The 21,308-nt window shown below is 43.4% G+C and overlaps 1 long non-coding RNA gene across 1 annotated transcript; it reads right to left on the bottom strand.

Annotated features, from left to right (window-relative positions):
* Positions 1-12,357: 12,357 nt before the first annotated feature.
* On the bottom strand, positions 12,358-20,855 carry LOC308578381. The gene is made up of 2 exons (XR_014003912.1): positions 20,258-20,855; positions 12,358-13,673 (listed from the first exon to the last, which is right to left on the bottom strand). It is a non-coding gene; the product is annotated as an uncharacterized lncRNA (long non-coding RNA).
* Between the last annotated feature and the right edge of the window lie 453 nt (positions 20,856-21,308).

Below are 21,308 nucleotides of genomic sequence, written 5' to 3'. Positions count from 1 at the left end.
AGCTGTCTGCGCACCACTCCCTCCTCAATATCGCTGGAAAACATGAGATCCATTGCACGAAAGAACTTCATGGTGTCCTTTAGGACGTCATTGTGCGTTGCCATCAGGGGTCGAACCCAGTCCCTCGCCCCCCTCTCAAGATGCCCAATCACGAAAGCAACTCGCGATTCCTCATCAGGGAATTCATCAAACTGCACATTAAGGGCATATTGCATCTCTGTCCTAAAGGCATGGTAGTCCTTGGGGTCCCCCCCCCCAAATTTCTGCACCAATCCTGGTACCTTTCTGTTGAACTGGGTGGCTCTCCCCTTCTTGTCTGCATCCTGAGCCCTTCTCTCCTCCAGCCTTGCCGTCTGCAGCGCCAGTTGGATTTCCAACGCTCGGTACCTTTCTTCCAAGCTTGGACCCGCTCCAACTCCTGCTTCTCCGATTCCGGCTGGGTCGCTCATGATGCCTTCTCCTGCACAGGCAGCTTACAAAGACTGTCGGAATGCTGTGATGGGATGATTAGCTGCTTGTGCGTAAAATCGTGGTCCCTCAGAGTTTGTGCAACTCCACAAACCTCTGTGTGTGACAGAGCTCCTTAAACATGTCTGCCCTAGTCACTTGCAGATTCCGACAGTGGTTGTTTTCGGAAGCGCTTCCAGCATAGAAGCTCCTTAACGGAAACACGTCTCCTGGACTCACGACGTGACAGCTTCCTGCGAGGAATGGGTCTCCCTATGGGAGCTTCTGACACCTCCCCGCTGTTCTCGCTGGACGTGTCCCTGAGCCCTCCCTCTTCCCTGCTAGTTCCTGCTTTAGCTGCTCCGTCTCTCTCCGCATTCATGAGACCTTCCTCCAGAGACCCATCTCTCCCCCTGCTGGTCCCTGCTTTCGCTGCTGACTCCCTCCCAGCCTCTGTGAGCCCTTCCACCACCTGTTCCTCCGATGGCAGTTCCCTGACAGAAGCTTACCTTAGGCAAGAGGTTCCACTCTGGCGAAAGCATCAGAGAAGGCAGGTATTTTTCCATTTCCGAGAGATAAGCTACCTCATCACAGGAAACACATGCTAAAGAGCTCTCATAGCAGGTAGCTGAAACTTGCACCTGTGTGCTTACTGGAGATGGCTAGTAGCAGCAGCAGCTGTTGCAGAGAAGCTCAGCAGTGATGAACAAGCTTAGGATCTATCTCTGAGACCAGAGAAGGGAACATTAACTGAACTACAAAAACCTCCTTTCTTGTCTGCAATGTGTTTCTTGTTGTTTTGTTTGTTTGCCTTATTGTAACTAGTATTTAAGACTGTCCTGCTGTAAAGCTGTGAAACTCATTCTTGTTGGTCGAGAGAATTCATTTCTACACAAGGTCCAGATTAGAGGTTCTGCTGATCAACTCTAATGCTCTAGTCTTTCGGCAGGAAGGGTGGGAAATAAAACGGATGTGTTTCCCCCCATATATATATATATATATATATATATATATATATATATATATATGCAGGTTTTGGTGTCTTCGGGTATCTTCCCGTGTAAGAGTTGGGGTGTCTAGGCGACGTTTCGACGAGGTCTCACTCGTCATCTTCAGGCTGGTGCTTTCGGCTTCTTGTTACTAGAACAGAGCAGGATCTCAGTGTTTGAGTTCCTATAAATACTGTTGAGGGGGTGTGGTGTATAGCCTCCAACGTTCTGGGCAGAGAGGAAGTTCCCAGGTTATTGTGCCTTTTCTTCTTTTGTTCATTAATTACTTGAGGGATATCTTGAGTGATTTCTTGAGTGATATTCTGAGTACCACTTAGGAGGGTCATTAGGTGTGGATTAGTTGCTAAAGCTTTCGTGTCTTGACCTCTTGAGCTTGTAAAGAGTTTTTCTGAGAAGATGGCTGTACTGCACTTAGTTGTGCTCTGGCTTGGCTTCGTGTATAGGGGCGAGCTGTGGTTTTGTGCCCTGTGCCAGCCAGATCTGTGTTGGGATTGCAGGGGGGTGCAGCATCCGGAGGTGCCACTATGGTTTGGCTACTGGATGGTGTCTGTAATTTATCTGTGGAGAGGGTCTGGGTTTGGGTCTGGTGTGGTTGATTGGAGATGGCGTTCTGTGTGCCTCTGGTTCTGGTGTCGGTTTTTGTGGGGAGGGCTAATTTCCAGATGTCTGGCAGGCGGGACGTGTCGTCACGCTTGTTCATGTTGTGAGGGTGTTTCTCTATCTCGATGGCTTCCATGATTATTCTCTTGTGGTGATGTTCCATGTTAAAGAGCAATTTGGAATCTGCAAAATTAATTTCGTGTCCTGTTTCTTTCATGTGTTGGTAAAGAGAGGAAGTTTTTTTCTTCTTTTTTGACGGCATTCTTGTGTTCTGCGATACGTGCATTTATTCGTCTGTTTGTTTGTCCAATGTACGTGGCCGGGCAGACTTTGCAGGGTATTTCATAGACCCCTTGGTTTTCTAACTGGATTTTATCTTTTGGGTTTCTGAGGATATTGGCTATTTTTTGGTTGGTGCAAAAGGCTGTTTTGATATTGTGTTTATGGAGGATTTTGCTAATTTTATCTGTAGTGCCCTTGATATAAGGAAGGAGGGCCATGCCATTGTTTTCTTCTGTGTCTTGGTTTTTGGGGGGTGTTTCTTTTTGGATTAGCTTCGTAACCCTGTTTTGCTGGTATCCGTTGGCGATTAACACATTTGAGAGATTCTGTAACTCAGTTGTCAAGTGGTCTTTGTCAGCCAGGCGTTTGGTTCTGGAGATGAGAGTCTTGGCTACGGAGTTTATTTGTGCAGGGTGGTGGTGTGATTGTGCATGTAAGTAGCGGTTGGTGTGTGTTTTTTTCCGGTAGATAGTGTGTCCTAGGGAGCCATCAGGTTTTTTTGTAGATTAGGACGTCAAGGAAGGGAAGTTGGTTGTTGGCTTCTATTTCCATAGTGAATTGTATTTTGGGGTGTAGGCTGTTGAGATGTGTGAGGAAGCTATCTAGTTTTTCCTTCCCGTGTGGCCAAATTACAAAGGTGTCGTCAACATATCTGAGCCAAAGTTTGGGTTTGTGTTCTGACTTGTCTAAAGCATTGGTTTCAAAGTGTTCCATGTACAGATTTGCGATGACCGGTGAGAGGGGTGATCCCATAGGTGCTCCTTCTATCTGTTTGTATCTTTGTCCATTGTGGATGAAGTACGTGTTGGTTAGGCAGTGGTTGGTCAGGTCCAGGATGTATTCGGGGGGATTGTATTTGTTTTGAATGGCTGTCAAGGCTTCATTAATGGGCACTTGTGTGAAGAGAGATACAACATCGAAGCTCACAAGTAGGTCATCGGGATGTAGGTTTTGCTTCTTTATTGTTTCTATGAACTGGAAGGAGTTTGTAACGTGTGAAGCGATAGATTCTGCATAGGGCTGAAGTTGCTTAGCGAGGAATTTAGCGAGATTTTGTAGAGGTGAGCCTATGGAGCTGACTATTGGTCTGAGTGGTGTTCCTTCTTTGTGTATCTTGGGGAGACCGTAGAGTTTGGGGCATCTGGATGATTTTTTTTTTCTCTGGGGATGATTCTTAGCTGGATTTCTTCACTGATAGGAGAGGCTTTTATTTTGGATTTGGTGGTTTTTTCCAGATAGGTGGTGGGATCTGTTTTTATAGGTTGGTAGGTAGGGTCTTGGAGTAGATTTGATAGTTTTGCTTGGTAGTCCGATGTGTTCATCACAACAGTGGCATTACCTTTGTCTGCTGGGAGAATGATTATGTTGTTGTCTTTCCTCAGGTTGGTGAGTGCTTTTTGTTCTTCTTTGTGTAAATTGCTTCTGGGTGGTTTGCTGGAGCAGAGGATGTTGGTGACTTCGAGTCTGATTTTATTGGCTTCATCTGGGTTGATTTTGGTTAGGCTAGCTTCGACTCCGCATATGATGTTTTCCGTGGGGATGCGTCTCGGGGCGACTGCAAAGTTGAAGCCTTTGGAGAGTACTTTGGTTTCAGTTGAGGTGAGGATCCTGTCTGATATGTTATGTACTGTTTGTTTCATGGGTTGTTGTGGAGGGTGGCTGGGCTTCTGGCGTTTCTCTAGTTTGTGGAGTTTGTTGGTGTGTGTGTCTGTCTTATGTGAGGACTCTGTTTCAGCTCTCCAAACGGCTAGTTGTTTGCATTTGTCCCAGAGTGCAGGGTGGATTTTGTGGAAGATACCCGAAGACACCAAAACCTGCATTCCTGTACCCGTGAAAATCTACGAAAGCATATATATATATATATATATATATATATATATATATATATATATAATCAAATAAATAATGGTGAATAATTATAATTATAATCAAATAATAATTCAGAAGCTTCTGGAGGGCAACAACTTTTCCACTGCCCCCCCAAATTCCACAGATGTTGAGGTTGCTACATAAACTATGAATAGTAATCCTTTCAATTTTTCTGACTTCTTATGAACACAGCAAGCATCTTTCCAACTGCAAAAATATCTGAAACCCCTTGGAACATAGGAAGCTGCCTGATACCGAGGAAAACCCTTAGTCCATCTAGTAGCTGCTGCTGCTGCCATTATTATTATTATTATTATTATTATTATTATTATTATTATTATTATTTCTATACAGCCCTTCATCTGAAGATCACAGGGCAGTTTGCAGTATTAAAGGGTTTGATATAATGTGTAGTCCTGTTTCTACCTGGAGATGCTGGGGGTTGAGTCTGAGGTCTTCTACATGCAAAACAGGTGCTCTACCCCAGCAGCAGCCATCCCCCAAATTAATCCTTCCAGCAGGGAGCCTTGTAGAAACACAGCTTTCAGCAGTACAGCAGCAGCAGCAGCAGCAGCAGCAAATATTCTGACATAAAACCAAGATCCCCCTGAGAAAGGTTTCAAGACGACAGCCAGAGATATGCTTGACATGAAAAGCAGGACCAGAGTTGGCCCTCGGGCAACACCAGATGCCAAGAAACTGAAAGCACATTACGATGCTCAAGGGGCCTGGGCATGCACACTGGATGTTTTGCAGAAGCTGCACATTCCCCATAACCCTGTCCAAAGAAGCATCGCTCAGGCAAGATACAAGGAGAAACAAGGGATGTCAAGGCATGTGAGATGCCACTTTCATGGGTTTGCCAATTTGACCATCTGAATGTGTTTGATATTTTCTGCTACAAAAGACATTTATAATTTCTACTGCAATCTCAAACCAGTGGGATGCTTTCGCTTCTAGAATGACCTCCTGCAACTCAGTGACTTCCAGATGTTTTGGACAACAACTCCCATCAGCCCCTGCTAGGAGTTGCAGTCCAAAACATCTGGAAGTCACCTGTCTAGGGGAGGCTGCTGAGAGGAACAGCTTCATGCTTTGAGAACCATTTGAATTCTGCACCAGACTGCCACACGGTGTGTGTTGTTCTGCAGGAATTAGGCAGTCTTCAGCGCCACCTGCTGGATTTTGTAGATCAGCTGTTGCCAAAGCATCACTCATCTTCCACACACAAAAAAGATGGATCAGGAAGAACATTAAGCACACCTTGCAAGGCAGCATTTCTAAAGGGCATAAAAATCAAGCATTTTCCATATAGGGCACTTCATCACTACCCCAGCACCTCGTAGAGTTTAAACAAGATCCTCCACGAAAAAGAAGGGGCTGGGAATTAAAATGTCAGCACATTTATGGTTTTGTGACCTGAATCAGAATACAGGTAAGATCGCAGTTGCATAAATGTAATAGTAATTCAGACTTCACAAGCCCCTGCCCATGGCAAGTGCCTGTGTTATGCAGTCACCCAGGATCGGCAGCCAAAAGCTCAGTGACTGGTTCATAGAATCATAGAGCTGGAAGAGACCACAAGGGCCATCGAGTCCAACCCCCTGCCAAGCTGGAAACACCATCATTCAAGCCCAGTCATGGCTGCTGACTGATTTCTTATTGTCCATAAATGAAAAGATCTTATTTGTTCTCACAGGAGACCCCCGCCCCGCCCCACCCACCCCTTCCTGCGCCTCTGAACTGCTATACTTGAGGCCTGAAAGAATTAGGATGTAGGAAAGCTTTGCAGGTCAGGCCTCACTGAATCCTATTTGGCTGCTGAGACTGAGGTTTCCCACACTTACTGGGCTGCCCAGGCAAAAAGACCCACCCCCTCGGCCTGATTGATGTGGCACAAAGGAAAGGAGAGCAAGATGTTTGGCACCAGCTTGGCTGCAGGACTTGCCGTAAGGAGGCATAGAAAATGCCATCCAACCTGGACCTCCATACTCAGTGCCTAAGCTTGTTGCCCAGGAAGGTTACCTCTCAAGACTTGCCGGACTTGCCATAAGGAGGCATAGAAAATGCCATCCAACCTGGACCTCCATACTCAGTGCCTAAGCTTGTTGCCCAGGAAGGTTACCTCTCAAGATAGATGGATGCCAACAATGACTCTAAGAGCAAATGCACACCTTCCAACTTTTTTCCAATGCAAATCCAGAACACATATATTCTGGGATAGTCACATGACCCGTGCCTCGCTCTCACCCCAAAAAAGTGCTTCTTGTGGGGCAAGAGCATGCAAAATTGTGGCAACCAAAATGGTCCCCAAGATATGAAAACAAATGGGATGTCCCTTTTTTCTAGGGCACTTGGAAGGTATGCGACAGCCTGTATGTGAAGAGATGTTTTTAAAAAGCATGCGGCAGGATGTTGTTAGGAGAGTCTGCTTACCTAGAGATTATTGAGAAAATGTCAAGGACGTTTGTGCTGGAAAAACTCGGCCTTGTTCTTCTGTCTGACAATTCTTCAGCTCTGATAATGCAGACTGGCTTTTCCTCTGAGAATATGAGTTACTTTCTACACATGTGTAAAGCTAAGGTGAGGGAACGTCTGTGTAATGTTTAGGCCTGTGAATCCCACTTTTGTGGGCTCCCCAGTGGCTGTTGTTGTTGAGACCAAATAATGCAGTCTCAAACATCACAACTGGTGTGGCTGATTGAAGAAAACCCAACCTGGGAAAAAGCCTAATTGAACACAGTAGGCTTACTTCTGAGTAGACATTTAGAGGTTCAGCAGAGATTGGGGGTGGTGCACAGCCTTCATAACAATATGTCCTGGCTGCCACTTTCAAGCTGCCCAGAGTTTCTGGGATGGGATAATTTCATAATTTCATAATTTCACAAAACAGAGAAACCAGTAGGAGAACACTTCAATCTCCCAGGACATTCTATACAAGATCTCAAAGTAGCTGTTTTAGTACAAAGGAATTTCAGAAATAGACTGGAAAGAGAAGCTGCTGAATTGCAACTCATTACCAAACTTAAAACCATGGAGAGACCTGGTTTGAACAAAGACATTGGATTCTTATCCCATTATACATGACTAAACCATTTCTCACCTTCTCACCCCTTGCCTTTTCCTGTAAGACCTATTACAGTCGTTAAGAGTCGTCAACAGGCTCATCTCAGCTATCTGCCAATCTCCCATTCCCACCACCCTTCTGAGTAATACCCCTCCCCACCTTCTCACTATATAGAAGGATCTGGCAACTTCTGTTTCAGTGTATCTGAAGAAGTGTGCATGCACACGAAAGCTCATACCAAGAACTAACTAACTTAGTTGGTCTTTAAGGTGCTACTGGAAGGAATTTTTTTATTCATAATCTCAGTTTGTTAGGAACTTGTGCACCAACAGATCTCACAGTGGCTTGACACTTCTAACATCCTGAGAATAGTCACTGCCTACAGATCAAAGTTCTCCTCCAAGTTTTTGTTGCATTTCCCAGCATGCCATGGAAAAGAGGAGTGGAGGCTAAGCTTTTCCAAATGCTATGAATTGTTTTGCCAGCACATACTGCTTCTCTGCTTCAGAAGATGACATCGTGTCAAAGCAAGTGTTTGTCCCACATTTCCAGGACATTTCCCCCTCACTTTCCTTATCATCAAAAGTCCAATTTGGGGGGCAAAGCGGGTTTGTTGCATAAGACCTCCAAAACAACTGTAATTGCACAAGCTGTATTAGCCAGCACATTACTGAATCCCATGTGAAAATAGAGATGGCCTGGCAGTGCCCTTCAATCTGGCTTTTTTAATTTTCCTAGAAAAGGGAAGGCTTTGGGTTCACTGTGTAGCCAAGAAATATAGTATTTCTAGCCTTTGTGTGTTGTTTTCTCTCATGAAACAAGAGCCAGCAGCCCTAATGCAATTCCCTCTTACAGACTGGATGGGAAACGTCTGCTTTTCCAAAAATTTTGAAAGGAACAATAGCTCTTAATCTTGCACATTTAGTTGTGTTTGTGTGAATCGTAGCACTGTGTGTGTGGTTTATAAATGCAATTTGCCACTTTAATCAATTCTCAGGCTCAAGCCTTCTTTTCTTCTTTAGTGGAGAAAGCCCACTTTCAATGAAGAGGTGGCTATTACCATATGAATAGGTGTCTAATTGTCCCCTCTTCTAATTCTGGGAAGGAATTGGCAAGCAGTTTGAGTGGCAGGAAGGTTAAGGAATGTGCCCCATTTGCATTTATGATGTGAAATTGTTCCATCTTCTAAATTGCTCTTACCTCACCATTGTCTTCACTGAACAAAGTAAGAACTTGTCATTGCCAAAAGTAACAATAGCCAGAAAGCTTCTCTTAAAAGAATTCAAGTACAGGCTCCAGGTACATACTGCAATTAATGAAACTGTAGATGGGGCACTTAATTGAATTGGTCTGAATCCACAGAGGATACCGTAAGTCCCTGACGGCTCTCCTATCTGGAAAAGGAGGGATCATTACACCCATTCAACAGGAGATGGTGTTGAAGTCTCACTGCAGCAGTTTCCATAGACCAGTGGAAATCTCCAAAGGCCAAGGAAGAAGAATGCCACTGTTACTTTGGCTTCATATTTTTGCTCTCCATGTTCTCCTTTCAGATTTGTAAGCTTTATTTCTCATCTTACAGATAGCACAGCAGTGCTTTTAACCGAATTAAGCATTTATTTTGCAAAAATTTGTTCATTTCCTTCACATATATTGCTTGAAATACGTAGTAAAAAGAAATTCCCTGTCCATTTCCTAGTCCAATATGCAGCATGTTTTGGTTATAAACATATGCCTATAAAAGATGATATACTTATTTGATTAGTGAATATATTTACAGTTCTTGTTCGATATTATATTGTGAACCACCCTGAAATCTTTTGATGAAGGGCAGTATATACCGTATTTTTTGCCCTATAGGACGCACTTTTCCCCCTCCAAAAATGAAGGGGAAATGTGTGTGCGTCCTATGGGGCGAATGCAGGCTTTTGCTGAAGCCTGGAGAGCGAGAGGCGTCGGTGCGCACCAACCCCTCTCGCTCTCCAGGCTTCAGGGGAGCCCCACCGCCAGTCCCACAAGCTTGGGGGACAGTGGGGAGGCGCAGTGCACCTTTCCCGCTGTCCCCCGACTTGGTTAGAAGGCTGGCGGGGGGGGAGAAGCCTGCTCCTCCCCGTCGCCAGCCCCGCAAACTCGGGGGACAGCGGGAGAGGCGCAGCGCGCTTCGGCATCGCTCTGGGTCCTGTTCTGGGGGCTGGCGTCGGGGGAAGCCCGAGCTTCCCCCGCCCCAGCCCCGCGCCTGGGGGGGGAAAATAATTTTTTCCCCTTTATTCCCCCCTCCCCCAAATCTAGGTGCGTCCTATGGGCCGGTGCATCCTATAGGGCGAAAAATACGGTAAATCTAATAGATAAAATAAATAAATAAAATAGAACTCTTGATGCAGGCATGCCACTAGACATTTTGTCTGAGAACCAGTGGGGTGTAGTGGTTAAAGTATCAGACTAAGACCTGGGACACCAGGGTTCTAGTCCCACTTGGCCATGAAGCTCACTTATTGCAAGGATACAAAAGAGGTGGGGAAGAACTATGTATGTGACCTTGAGCTCTTTTGAGGAAAGGTGGGGTATAAATGCATTCAATAAATTAAATTGATATATTTTCTTAAAACACAAGATTCACAATTGGAGAAAACCAGAATTCATTAGCAGACTAGTCATGGTTTCCAAAGTGGGTGGTACTGTCCTCTGGTAAGATGCTCATCAAATTTGCAGGTGACAGCAAACTAGGAGGGGTAGCTAATGCCGCAGAAGACAGAATCAGAAATGAAAAGGACCTTAACAGATTGGAGAACTGGGCCCAAGCTAACAAAATGAATTTCAATAGGGACAACTGTAAGGTTCTGCACTTAGGCAGGAAGAACCAGATGCACAAATATAGGATGGGGGACACCTGGCTTACTAGCAGTACATGTGAAAAGGATCTAGGGGTCTTGGTGGACCACAAGCTCAAGATGAGTCAACAGTGGGATGCAGCAGCAAAAAAAGCATTGCTATTCTAGGTTGCATCAAGAGAATCAAGGAAAGTAATAGTACCATTCTTTTCTGCCTTGGTCAGACCACACCTGGAATATTGTGTCCAATTCTGGGCACCACAGTTTAAAAAGGATGTTGACAAACTGGAACATGTGCTGAGGAGGGCAACAAAGATTATCAAGGGTTTGGAACCTAAGCCTTACGAGAGGAGATATGATAGCCATCTTCAAATATCTTAAGGGCTGTCACATGGAAGAGGGAGCATGCTTGTTTTCTTCTGCTCTGGAGGGTAGGAGTCAAACCAATGGCTTCAAGTTGCAAGAAAAGAGATCCCGACTAACATTCAGAAAAACTTTCTGACAGTAAAAGCTATTCAGTCGTGGGACAGACTCCCACGAGAAATGGTTGACTCTCCTTCCTTGGAGGTTTTTAAGCAGAGATTGGATGGCCATCTGTCATGGATGCTTTAGCTGAGATTCCTGCATTGCAGGGGGTTGGGCTAAATGACCTGTGGGGTCACTTCCAACTCTAAGATTCTATGATTCTTTGATTCTACGAAGATTACCCGGGGGTACTAAGAGGCAATAGGGTTTTATGTGGGTGCTGGAAGTGTAGATTACTATCAATCAGACTTTGACAAGCTGGTATCACTGGATCAAGTTCTTCAGTTTTGTTGAAACAATTAAACTAAATAGTTTTAATAGGATTTCGAATAAATGTTCAGTTAATTGTTACTGTTATGAATTTTATTGTGTTATTATTTCCCTTCGTGGGCCATGCAAACTACTCTTCTGAATAATGCTTTTCTATAAGGTGCGCTAGGGGCCCCTGGGGAGGAGTTTATGGAAGCAAGGGGGCAGTGGCACAAAAGAAATTGGGAACCACTGGACTAGATGCTACACAAAGCAGAAGTAAGAGAAGGGGGATAGAATAGAAAAATTAGGCTGGGTATTGAAGCCCTGAGGCCTGCATGTAGACTATCTGAAGATGGAGGCCAGATTACCATAATCTCTAGGAAGTGCATGAACGTGTCAAGTTAAACCCGGAATTCTGGGATGAAGAAGCAATGACTGATCCCCATTTCTGAAAGCATAAAATGCATATGTTATCCTGATCTCATGCCTTAGGCTTAATGGGAGGAAAACTGTGGCCCTCCAAATGCTTATTCGGCTCACAGATTGCCACTAGCCCCAGCAAGTACAGTTAATGGTCAGGAAAGTCAGAGTCCTCAATCAACAACATCTGGAGAACTGTAGGTGCCCCAACCATGCCTTAAAAGGGGGAGGAAAAATACTGTTATTTAATTAGATGCTGGCATCCATCTGCCTAGGATCCACTATCCAGCATGCTCTTGACCCAACATCTTGTGGAATTATTTCCTGTTATAGATGTGCTCCTAACTTTCTGTTTATAATTTGTCCCATAGGCAGACAGGCTTCATGGCAAGATTGCCACCAGCCCAGAGTAAAAGTGTCTGCGGCTCCAATATGCATGCAGCCTCCACCCCCAAGTCTGGAGCCACGGTGTGAATGCTTCCTTCTGGTCTAGTAATCCAGGAAGGAACAGAAAGCAACACATTGTTGGCAGAGGTGCAAGGCAGACAATTCCCTTCTCAAGCTCATGGGCCTGCCTGCTCTTGTCCAAGGGGATCACAAGCACTGGTTGCTTCAACCTCATGCAGCACTCTTGCCACAGTTTAACTACCCACAATGCATCTTATCCACAAACCATCCTTTACACCAGCAGCATGGAACCATCCTGGATAGCCACTGCCCGTCCAAAGTAGAAATACTGTGCTTGATGGACTAATAGTCTGGACTGGTGTGGCAGTTTCCCATGTGCCACAGACTTTGCATGCAGAATGTCCCATCTGCAAGCTAAAAGTTCTAGGAAAAGCCCCCTTTCCTGAGATCTTGGAGAATGGCTGCCTGCCAGAACAGGCTACATGAATCGGCATATGCTTATGTGTGTAAACAGAACTTTGTGTGTCTGGCTGAGTGTACTAGCTCAGAGCCAATCTTCTCTTGCTTACCACAACATAATATAATATAATATAATATAATATAATATAATATAATATAATATAATATAATATAATATAATAATATATAATTTTTATTCATTTTCTCATCAAACAATAATTTCACTTTACATCGCCAATCCAATCTTTCCACGCTCTGCCGAGCTTGAGACTTCCCTCCCCCCTTCAACAAGCTTTCTATTACCAATCTATATATCACATTTATAACTTAAACTATAAAGTCCACGTCATAGGAATTATTTCAGTCCTGCTAGTGTCTTCAAACTTTTACAATGTAGTCAATAAATTTACTCCAGTCTCTCTGGAATTTTGTGTCCTCCTGGTTCCTGACTCTGCATGTCAGTTTTGCCAGTTCTGCATAGTCCATCATTTTCATCTGCCACTCCGCAATCGTTGGTATATCCTGTAATTTCCACTTTTGGGCTAATAAAGTTCTTGCCACAACTGTGGCATACAAAAATAGTCTTTGATCTGCTTTCGCAATTTCTTCCCCCATCAACCCGAGCAGAAATGCTTCCGGTTTCTTGGGGAATGTATATTTGAACATCTTTTTAAGTTCATTATTATATCAGATCCCCAAAACATCTTATTTTGTAACATGTCCACCATATATGGTAAAAATCTCCATCCTACTCTTTACATTTCCAACACATTCTATTATTCATTCTATACATTTTAATAATAATAATAATTTTTATTTATACCCCGCCCTCCCCAGCCAAGGCCGGGCTCAAGGCAGCTAACAAGCAATAATAAAAACAAGTTGAATGAATACAACTTAAAAACAAGATTAAAATACAACATTAAAATATTGAAACAATAAAATATTAAAATGCAGCCTCATCACAGGAGGAGAAAGGAAAAAGAAAAAAGAAAGAGGGGGAGGGAATCAAATTGGCTCCAAGCCAATTTTAGCCAATTTTACTGGTGTCAAATACCATCTGTACATCATTTTCATTACATTTTATTTTAATACACGCAAGCTGTAAATTTTAAATTTTTATTCCACAGTTTTAACCACGCATCATATTCAATATTATACCCAAAATCTATTGCCCATTTTATCATAACTTCTTTCGTCTGCTCATCCATTGTATACCATTCCAATAACAAATTATACATTTTTGATAACAATTTGCATCTGCCTTCCAACAGCTTGATTTGAAATCTAGATTTTTTATTCTCAAAACCAATTTTCTTATCTCCCATAAAAACATCATTCACTTGAAGATATTGCAACCATCCTGTAAAGTTCTCTTCTGTTTGGTCATATGGTTTCAGTTTCAAACCTGTATCAGTTTCCATCAATAGGTGGCCCACCTCCCTTCCTTATTTAGTTTTTTAACCATCAATACCTCTACCAGTGAAATCCACCAAGGGCCGAGGACTTCCGGTCGGCGCCAGCGATAATGGCGGTCCTCTTTCCGAGCTCCGGAGGAGGACTGCGCTGCGAGTTCGGGTCTGACCCGCTACGGCAAGCGGGGGACCCCTAAAATCACAGGCACGGAAGCCTGTGAACAAGGAGACTCGGTGGGCACCAGAAGCGCCCCCCTTTACTGTGAAAGAGCCTTTTTAAAGGCTCCGGAACGGCATCGGGAGAGCGCGGTGCTGAGAGTCGCTACCCAGCCCGCAGAGTGAAGCCGCGTCGCCATTGACGGAGAGCGCCGATTCCTTCCTGCAAATTGAACTGAATCCAAAACCCCGTGAGTAGGACTGAACGATTACTGGAATTTTTAAAAATTTAATTAGAAATTTGGCCGGAAACGGGGAAGGTTAAAATTAAGGAAGTCTGCCTTCCCCCGACTGCATGACGGATGAAAGCAACAAAAGAGAAAAAGCTGTATCTGCACGAAAATAACGATAGGATTGCTTAAGCCTGGCATTGGACTTAAACCCCCTCTCTAGCAAGCAGGAGCGGAGGGGGGGAAAGTAACCTTATTAACCTGCATGACCTATTGAGAGAGAAAAGTTTCCAGCTGCCTTAATTCCTTTGATACGGTCTGCCAAAATAAGATACCAGGATAGAGACTTTAGAAACTTTAGAAATCTCTATAAGGATACATAGTTGATGCTCTACTTGATACAAAAATTGGACTTTGCTGCCACAATATATCGGACTTTGACAACTAAATTACGCAGAAAAACTGTTGCAGCATTTATATTGAAGTTTCCTGGTTTCTTTGTTCTTTGCTTTCTGTTTCCTTCACTTGGACATTATGTCTTGCTCCCTCTAGAGGGTAAGAAGTAACAATTGGAATAATAGAGTAAGACAGTGGGATTTTCCATTTGGGAACTGCTCCCGTGAGAACGTCCTTGGGACATGAGTGCCCCAGCAGACGAGATTACAACTAGAGCTAAAGCAAAACAACAACAACAAAAGAAAAGAGGTTCAATATCAAGTTTGACACAGACTGGAGCAGCTGCTCAGGAAAAAGCGACGGCTGCCTCCATGGATTCTATGACACAGGCGTTACTCAAGATAAATCAATCCCTGGAAGCTCTGACAAAGCAGAGTACAGAGAACACACAAAAACTAACAGAATTAACAGCAAGATTGGATCTTAATACGAAAAGTGTGACATCCAATACAGAATCCATAAATAAATTAATTGAAGAGAACTCTGCCACACGTAAAATTGCAGAGGACGCCAGAAAGACTGCTGAAGAGACACAGGAAAAATTAGAACCGATTTCGAAAAAAGTCTAATGAACATGATGTGGCCTTGTCTTTGATGGAATTACAGAGAAAGGAGAGAAACCTGAAAATAAGACTAATTCCCGAGAGTGAAGGGGACAGTCTTGTGGAGTTCCTTACACAAGAGTTTACTGACTGTTGGCAGGAAGATTTGGAGGAGGAAGAATTTAAGATAACAACAGCATTTAGATTGGGCAGGAGACAGAACAGAAAGACTCCGAGGGATTGCCTGATTACCCTCAGATCCAAGGAAGAAAGAGACAAAATATTAAAACTACATTATCAAAAGGCCTTGGAGATTGAAAATTCACCTATACAAATTTTTAAAGACATCCCTAAACATATCTTGGAGGTGAGAACCTTCTATAAAGATCTGGTCTACCTGTTGAAGAAGAACAACATCCTCTTTAGGTGGGAGTTTCCACAAGGACTGTCCTTCAATTACAAGGGAAAGAAGGTGAAAATAAAGACAATTCAAGATAAAGAGAAGTTCTTGGAGAGAAACCACGAGGATTTACAGAAGGGAACGGTCGACCCAATTTCGGAACAGAGGAGAGCAGTAGATATTCTGAACTTATCGTTTGGACTTAAACCACCACCATCAGAGGAAGAGCAACAACTTGGAGCAGTAGGAGGAGCAACTGAGAAATAACAAGATGGCCCTGCAATTCCTTAGTTGGAATTGCAATGGGCTGAACATGCCTTTGAAGAGACGCCAAGTATTCCATATTTTGAAAAGAGAACAATTGGACTTGATCTGTCTGCAAGAAACCCATGTGACCAGGGTACACAGGAAATTGCTTATAAATAAAAGATTAGGACAAGAATTTATCTCATCGGACAAAGTCAAGAAAAGAGGAGTAGTGATCTATGTAAAAGAGAAATGGGCCCCAAAAATGATGTTTAAAGATGAACAAGGAAGATACCTGGCAGTGGAAATACAAGTACAAGGAGAAAAATTCTTAGTAGTTGGAGTTTATGCACCAAACGAAGGCAAGGCGGAATTTTTTAAGAAGCTCCATGAAACTCTGATGGACTATTTGGATTATAATGTAATACTTATGGGAGACATGAATGGCGTAGTTTCTACAAATATGGACAAGGCACAAAGACTGACAATTTCCAAGGAAGGGAGACTTCCGAAGACCTTCTTTGAAATGACTGAAAATATGGACTTAATAGATATATGGAGGACAAGGAACCCTCTTGAGAGAGAGGGAACCTTTTTCTCTCAAGCAATGATGACCTGGACCAGAATTGACCAAATTTGGATTACTAGTGGGATGGCTCCAAAGATTAAGAAAATAGAAATCTGCCCAAAGAATTGCTCCGACCATAACGCCGTGAAGATGGAGATGAAATTTACAACAGCTGGTCAATTTAGATGGAGGATGAATGACACCCTGTTTCGAGATGAGGAGATCCACAAGAAGGCCCAAAAAACTTTAAAGGACTATTTTGAAATAAATTTAAAGGCTGATGTGGAAAAAAGAGTGATCTGGGACGCAAGTAAAGCTGTGATGCGAGGATTTCTGATTCAACAAAACTCAATAAAAAAGAGGAATCAAACCGAGAAGAAGGAAAAGATTTTGGAAAAGATAAAAGAAGGAGAGAAAAAAATAAGATCAAAACCAAAGTCCCAGGAGATTTTGAGAGAGATTAAGTTATATCAAACACAATATATGGAATTGATGAATCAAGAGATTGAGTGGAAGATAAAGCAAATGAAACAAAAGACATTTGAATCGGCAGATAAATGTGGCAAACTTCTGGCTTGGCAATTGAAGAAAAGACAGAAACTAAATACAGTTACAAGCCTAGAAGTGGATGGAAAGAATATAACTAAACCCAACGAGATTAGAAACTGTTTTTTGAGCTATTTTAAAAAACTATATTCTCAAGGGCCACAGAATGAAGAGGACATAGATGAATTCCTTAATAAATATGGATTACAAAAAATCTCTCATCAAAGCAAGGTGGATTTAAATCAGAGAATAACAGAACAAGAGATAGAGGGTGCCATTCAGGACATGCAACTGGGCAAATCTCCAGGACCAGATGGACTGACTTCCAGATATTATAAAGCTTTAAAGGAATGGTTGATACAACCGTTAAAGGAAGTCTGCAATGAGATTTTAGAGGGGGGAAAGGCACCAGAGTCGTGGAAAGAGGCGTATATTACACTTATTCCAAAGACAGAGACTGAAAAGACGCAACTTAAGAACTATCGCCCAATATCATTACTTAATGTGGATTACAAAATTTTTGCAGACATTTTGGCAAAAAGATTTAAAAGAGTGTTGATGGAGAAGATTCATAAGGACCAAGCAGGCTTTCTCCCAAAAAGGCACTTATCAGACAATGTGAGGAATATAATAGACATTTTGGAACTACTAGAGGTGAATATAAACACTAAAGCAGTGCTGATCTTTGTGGACGCGGAGAAAGCCTTTGACAATATTTCTTGGAGTTTTATGAAAAAGAATCTCCATGGGATGGGGGTAGGCCAAGGATTTGAGAACGGCATAGGTGCGATATACTCTGAACAAAAAGCTAAGCTGATTGTAAATAATGTGATAACTGAGGAACTTAAGATAGAAAAAGGGACACGACAGGGGTGCCCAATTTCCCCATTGCTTTTTATTTCTGTTCTGGAGGTGTTGCTAAATATGATTAGAGATGACCAGCAGGTTAAAGGTGTACAGGTCGGAGCTAAACATTACAAGTTAAGGGCCTTTGCAGATGACTTAGTATTGACCTTACAAGAGCCAGACACTAGTACGAAAAGGGTGTTGGAGATAATTCAACAATTTGGCCAGGTAGCCGGATTTAAACTGAACAAACAAAAGACTAAAGTCTTAGAAAAAAACTTAACAGTCATGGAGAAGGAGAAATTCCAAGATGAGACAGGTTTGACAGTGGTTAAGAAGGTGAAATACCTAGGGGTCCATTTGACATCTAAAAATTTGAACTTGTATAAAGACAACTATGAAAAATGTTGGTCAGAAATTAAAAAAGATCTAGAAATATGGTCAAATTTGAAATTGTCAATGTTAGGCCGAATTGCAGTTATCAAGATGAATGTATTGCCTAGAACAGTGTTTCCCAACCGGTGTTCCGCGGCACACTAGTGTGCCGCCGAACATTGCCTTGTGTTCCGTGGGAGGGAGACGGGCTGCTCACCATACCCCGCGTCTCGGGCGCAGCAGCCGGCAGTCCGAATGCATCCCGAGCCGCGCTGCTCTCGCCTTGCCTCCTTCTTCGCGCCTCCTCCCGGCTCGCGGATCCGTCCAGCCTCCGGCCGCCGCCGCCGCCGCCGCCCCCTCCTCTTCCTCTCCTTCCCCCACCCACCAACCCGCACGGCGCGCTCCCACCGCCCCCGATGGGCGCAACCACTTCCGGGTCCGCTGCAGCCGCCCCTTCCCCGCCTCCGGCAGCCGAAAGTCCCCCAGCGGAGCCCGTCTGGCCGCTCCCCCCGCTCCCTGCCCACCTCCCGGAGTTGAGGCGCCCTCTTTCGTTGCTTCGCGGGGAGGGAAAAAACTTTAACTTTTGTGCGTCCCTCCCGGCGTGACGCTGCGCGCTGACGTCACGGGGCGGGGCTTTAATGGTGGTGTGCCGCGAGATTTTTTTCCGGCAAACAGGTGTGCCGTTGCCCAAAAACGTTTGGGAAACACTGGCCTAGAATGTTATTTTTGTTTCAAACCTTGCAGATTCTTGACAAGATGGATTGTTTCAAGAGGTGGCAGAAAGACATTTTGAAATTTGTCTGGCAGGGCAAAAAGCCCAGAATTAAATTTAAAATACTGACAGATGCTAAAGAAAGAGGGGGATTTGCCCTGCCGGATTTAAAATTGTACTATGAAGCAGCAGCGTTTTGCTGGCTGAAAGAGTGGATGCTCCTCGAGAATACAGACACTTTGGACTTGGAAGGTTTTAATAATGCATTTGGTTGGCATGCATATCTATGGTATGATAAAATTAAAGTGCATAGGGCCTTTAAAAACCATATTGTTAGAAAAGCATTGTTCAATGTTTGGATAAGATATAAAGACTTGTTGGAAAACAAAACCCCTAGATGGTTGTCACCTTTGGAGGCTAAGGCACTGAAAAAGCTCAATATGGAGGCCGAATGGCCAAAGTATTGGGAAATTTTGGAACAAGATGGAGATAAATTGAAATTACAGAGTCATGAGAAACTGAAACCTAAAGTACGAGATTGGCTCCATTATTATCAAATAATGGAGGTCTACAAACAAGATAGGAAAATTGGCTTCCAGGTGGAGAAATCAAAACTAGAAACTGAATTGTTAGAACCCAATACCAAGAACTTGTCAAGAATGTATAATTTGCTGCTGAAATGGAATACACAAGATGAAACAGTTAAATCGGCTATGATTAAGTGGGCACAGGACATTGGTCATAACATTATGTTTGCTGACTGGGAATGGTTGTGGAACACCGGTATAAAATTTACGGCATGTAATGTCTTAAAGGAAAATATTATGAAAATGATCTACAGGTGGTACATGACCCCAGTCAAGCTAGCAAAAATTTATCATTTGCCTGATAATAAGTGTTGGAAGTGTAAAGAAACTGAAGATACTTTCTACCACCTTTGGTGGACGTGCCTGAAGATTAAGGCTTTCTGGGAAATGATATATAATGAAATGAAAAAGGTACTTAAATGTACTTTCCCTAAGAAACCAGAAGCCTTTCTCTTGGGCATTGTCGGCCAATTGGTGTCAAAGAAAGATAGAATTTTCTTTATGTACGCTACGACAGCAGCAAGAATACTCATCGCAAAGTATTGGAAGACACAAGATCTACCCACCGTGGAAGAATGGCAGATGAAAGTGATGGACTATATGACACTGGCTGAGATGACTGGCAGAATCCGTGATCAGAGGAAAGAGACGGCGGAAGAGGAATGGAAGAAATTTAAAATTTATCTTAAGAGCTATTATAAAATTGATGAATGCTAAAACGCCGAGGTGTTGAGAGAAAAAGGGAAACAGTGACATAAGATTAAGCTAGAGAAAGGATTAAGAGGACACATATTTGATAAAATTGCTCAGAAGCTGCTGAAATAATTTTGTAAATAGGGATGCAGAAAGGGGAGGTATGGGGGAGTCTGAGAAACGAAGGTTATGGGGGAAAGGCTATGAAATTATACATGTTTGTTTGTCTTTTTATTTGTTTGTATTGTTTAAAAAATGTTGTAAAACCAATAAAAATTTATATATATATAAAAAAAGAAATCCACCAAGGGCCAGCACAACTTTAAACTTAAAAACATTGGGAAGGGAAAATGCAGAGCATTCCTAATCCAGGTCAGCACACAGAGCTAAGGTAGAGTCGCCCCAGCTGCAGAATGGGAATGGCCTACTGCTGAAGTCACTCATATGGCGCCTCTAGTGCCCACAAAGACTCTGCACTCCCTCCCTACTAAATAACCCCTTTGTCATTCCATGGTGAGGGTGCTCGGCCTCCCACCCACCCAGAAAGAACATAGAGCTGAAGAAAGAATTTGGAAGAGTGGCATTCTTTCCCACCTCCTCTTTCAACTTATGTTTTTCAAGGCTCAGTTTGGCACCTGAGCAGCTGAAGAGCAAGCAGAGTGAGAACGAGCATAGAAGTGAAAGAGGAGGGGTAAAATGCCAGAAACAGAGCGAGAGAAGGCATGAAAGCTACAGATAATCCTTATGGATTCTATACACTAGCTATGGTGGGAGCAGCTATGACACTTTTATGCTGTATCAGATTGCATGCATATTTAAAGGTAAAAGTAAAGGGACCCCTGACCATTAGGTCCAGTCATGACCGACTCTGGGGTTGCAGTGCTCATCTCACTTTATTGGCCGAGGGAGACGGCATACAGCTTCCGGGTCATGTGGCCAGCAGGACTAAGCCACTTCTGGCGAACCAGAGCAGTGCATGGAAATGCCGTTTACCTTCCCGCCGGAGCAGTACCTATTTATCTACTTGCACTTTGACGTGCTTTCGAACTGCTAGGTTGGCAGGAGCAGGGACCGAGCAACGGGAGCTCACCCCGTCACGGGGATTCGAACCACCGACCTTCTGATTGGCAAGTCCTAGGCTCTGTGGTTTAACCCACAGCGCCACCCACATGTTTACTTATTAGTAAATTCCAACAAGTTCAAGGGGATTTGTTTCCTTGTAAGTATGCTGAGGATTGTTGTTCTACATGACGACAATTGGCCATTTAACACATCGCAGAAAACCATAATGATTTACCATGAATGCACTGATCTCACCCACTGAATTCCTTCCTACTAACTTGCATGGAAAACAAGCAACAATCTCCAG

This window comes from Podarcis bocagei (genome assembly GCF_964188305.1).
Source record: "Podarcis bocagei genome assembly, chromosome: Z".
Lineage (NCBI taxonomy): Eukaryota > Metazoa > Chordata > Lepidosauria > Squamata > Lacertidae > Podarcis > Podarcis bocagei.
This window is presented reverse-complemented; position numbering and strand designations above follow the sequence as displayed.